The following is a 4,188-nucleotide window of genomic DNA, read 5'->3' as shown; positions in this document are numbered from 1 at the left end:
AAGGGTGAAGATATGAACCCAAGAGTAAAACTAGTATGAACCAACAAGTGAGGGGTCTAAGACATGGTATCACTGTATTGGAATAACCGAAAAAGAAGGTTTACCTGAATACGGATGCAAAGTAAGTAAGTAGATGTCTAAATAAGCTACAAGGTCTGACAAGACAAACAAATATGCTCTTGGTTCACAAAGAGGTACAAGATGGAGTTCAAAGGTATATTGTATTTGTCTCAAAGAATAGGGTGTATCAGATGAGGTGAATGAAGGTAGAGTATGAATATATCATAGAAATGAACGGAATGAATGACCAAAGTCATAGAATCGAAGGCTTGGTAACAAGTGACCGAAAAGGTATAATTTGAACCCAGAGGTAAAGGTATCTTAGAATCCCTAGGAGAAATGGAATTTGTACCATAGAGGGAAGGTTGTATAAACCACATGTGAGGGGTCTAAGACATGGTACACTCTATGGTTGAGCCGAAAAAAATAAGGAATTAAATGGTTGGGGACAATCCAAACAAATCTTGATGCAAATGCAGAATTATCACTAGGCGTCCTAAAAGGATATATATGGGTATCCAAAGAAAGTGTATTTGATTTCAAAGAAAATAATATGTCACTAGAGTGAACGGTTTATGATTAAAGGTAGGTAATGTATTGTGAAAGATATGAGTGGTGCCCTAAGGCAGATTAGGAATAATTAGAAGTATGATCGCCAAGGATTCGCATCCCCGTGCCTACGTATTCTCACTGTACACTGAGAAAATCAGAGCAATCGTAGTTCGTGGAACCACGAAAACAAAGAGAAAACAAAACTGTGTTTGTCTAAGCAACACGGTCTGACAAGATAAATAACTAAGAAGGTATGATTGAAGTGATGAACAATGTAACTTGTACCAACAGGTAACATGGGAATCCATAAAGGCAAATTGGCTTTGAATCAAAGAGTAAACAGACAGACCGACAAGTGAGGGGCCCGAGGCATGGTATCACTGTCGCGGAATGACTGGAAACAAAGAGAATTAAATTTATGGCAATAAGCCAAACAACTCTTGATACAAATATGGACACTGATTAGGTCGTCCTAAAAGGGTGAATATGGAGCCCAAAAGGAAGTATTGACTGGCACAAGGAAAAAATATATCACTTGCTGGGGAACAGACATTTTGAGATCAAAGAGAACGATATATTTTGGATCCATGAAGGAATAAACTCTGAATCGAAAAGTAAAGATAAACCAACAAGTGAGGGGCCCGAGGCATGGTATCACTATAATGGAATAACCAAAAACAAAGGAATTAAGTGTCTGGCAATAAGCCAAATAACTCTTGGTTCACAAGGCGGACTATTCATTAGGCGTCCTAAAAGGATGAACATAGAAACCAAGGAACAGTAGTACTCAATCTCAAAAAGATGGTATTGATTGAATGAATGAAGAATGATTGATTAATAAATAAGGTAACTCGTGAAGAATCTAGATTCTCATGCCTACGTGTCCTTATAGTATAATAAGGAAATCAGAGCTTTCGTAGTTCAACCCACTAGGGCTGAAAGCAAGATAATTGATGAGGCAAAAGAAGATGATTGATTGATTGAAAGAGTGTAATAGACTTGATAGTTACTGGATAAGAACCACACTAAGGTCTATGAGTAAAGGTGGACACGATAAGCAACGGGCCAAACGTCCCGCACCCAATGATATCCAGAATGAGTGTAGGAAAGCTCCAATCTCATTTCTTCTTTACTACTTAAGGCTCGTGGCATATGATCCGCATCCTAACTTTCAAGTTGCTGGAGGAGAATCTTTGTTGTAGTTTATGATGATTAAGACCTTATCAATCGTTCGATTTGAATTGTGCTAAAGTCTATGAATGGAGATGAATACGAGGAGCACTGGGTCATTCGTCCCATACCCAAAGATATTCAAAATGGGGGTAGGAATTCTCTAGTCTCATTCCTTCTCCATTTCTTAAGGCTCGTGTCATACAACTTGAATTATGATTGATAAGTTGTTGATGTGGTCCTTTGTTTGTTGAATGATGGTTTATAGAGAGGGATAGAGAGACTTGTCAATCGTATGCTTTGAATTGTGCTAACGTCTATGAATAAAGGTGAATACGATGAGCACTAGGTCATTCGTCCCATACCCAAAGATATTCAGAATGGGGGTAGGATTCTCCAATCCAATTCCTTCTCTATTACTTAAGGCTCATGCCACACAATTCTAACTTTGATTTAACAAGCTCTTGAAGATACCACCTTTGATGTAGTTTGTATTATCCACTACTTTATATGACCGAGGATACCTTGATTGAAGATCTGACTTGAGGCTTTAAGCTCCACAGCTTATAGAAAAAAGTATTATTAAGTGACCAAGGGTCTTTTGGTTATTTAAATTCGACTGTGGGATTATACAATATCAGAGGATTTAATTGATCAAATTTACTTTTGATCAATTTGAATCGTGGGTTAAGATTTAGTTTGAAAACTGGGTTAGAATCTAATCTAATGGTTAGAATGAATCAAACCAATCTAAAGGATCATGTTATAGTTAGTCATGGTTTGATTAAAATTTATGTAAAAAATTTCTAAGGGAACATGCAATTATATGGTCAAAATGCCAAAATGGCCCCCTAAGGGTAAAAAGGTCATTTCCCAAAAATATCCAATCATGAACACAAATTTATTTCTAATTAAAGTCTAATTAAAACCTACATATTGATTAAGTACTAAAATCTATTTTAACCTAATGTCAAGAATTAACTAAATTCTACGATTAACTAAAATCTAATTATTTTCTAATTTCTAATCTAATTAAAACTATATCAAAAACCAAATAAGAAAATTATACAAAAAATTTATAAAGTCCTAAATTCTAATTAAAAACCTAAAGCCTAAATAAACCTAATTAAAATGCTAAAAAAATAATTACCAAAAATATCAACACAAAATAGAATGGAATTAAAGGTAATTAAAATGGTAATTAAAATGTTGGGGCAAGGGGGGTGCAGGTCCTGAATAGAGTGCAGAATCCAGCAAAAGGGGTTTTGGACCCAACAAAATAAGCCCAAAACCAAGAAATGTAGTTAGATTCAGCAAGTATGTTGCTAAGCAAAACAGGGGTGTAGAAAGAAAAATATTGGGCTTAATGGCTAAGCCCAACAGAATTTGCAAAGGGACATGTGAAAAAATTCAACAAATCACTCTCATCTCTATACATCATCTTACAATTCTCATGTCAAAACATAACCACCACCGGAGCTCCGAAACCACCTCACCGGAGGCGGCGATGTTGGCAGGTATCAAGAAAAGGCATCACTTTCTTACTCCTCTCAACCTCTTCTATCCTAATCTCTCATTTATTCTAACTAGAAGTTAATAAATTCTGGAAATTGAGCCATTAAAGTCAAGAAACCTAAGGACAAAATCTGAAATTAAATGGAGATGGAGGAGAATCAAACCATCAAACCTCGAGGTTTTGATTCTACACTACATAAGCTATATTGTGGCATCAAAATTTCAACAAATAAGCAAGGATGAAAATTCACCGACCTGCAAGACGAAGGATTATCTTGGAACTTGTTAAAATTTGAAGGTGATGAGGATGAAGAAGATGAAGTGAAAACCATAGGTATGCTACTTTGAACCTTTAATATTCTACTTCCACTATGAACCCTTCCTCTTCAAGAATCAACTCTGAAAAATTCTGAATTGAATTGTTGTTATTGATGTTGATTGTGTGAATGTAGGGATGATTGTTGAATACAAGAGGTTTAGCTCAATTGATAACAAACTTAAATGTGAGAGGAGGAAAATTGAATTTGCAATGAGTAATTTGAGAGAATGATCAAGTTCTGAGTTTTTGCTCCCCCTTATGTTTATATAAGTTACATGTTTTGATCAAATGGAGGTTCGGAGTTAGTTTTGATGTGGATTGGAATTAGTTAAATGAGGCTGGAATTAGTTAAAATGATTTGGAATTAGTTTGAAGAGGTTTGAAGTTAGTTTGATGTGGTTTGGAATTAGTTTGATGTGATTTAGAATTAGTTTGGGACTTTTATGACAGTTGGGGGATGTTAGAATACCTTAAAGTTGATGATTTGAAGTGTTGGGAATACTTGGTTCAACGCATGAATGTTATAGTTGGTTACTGCATAATTATGTAGAGATTTCAATGTGCATTTATGC

Source organism: Lathyrus oleraceus, chromosome 2, assembly GCF_024323335.1.
Source record: "Lathyrus oleraceus cultivar Zhongwan6 chromosome 2, CAAS_Psat_ZW6_1.0, whole genome shotgun sequence".
Taxonomy (NCBI): domain Eukaryota; kingdom Viridiplantae; phylum Streptophyta; class Magnoliopsida; order Fabales; family Fabaceae; genus Lathyrus; species Lathyrus oleraceus.
Note: the sequence above shows the minus strand (reverse complement) of the source record.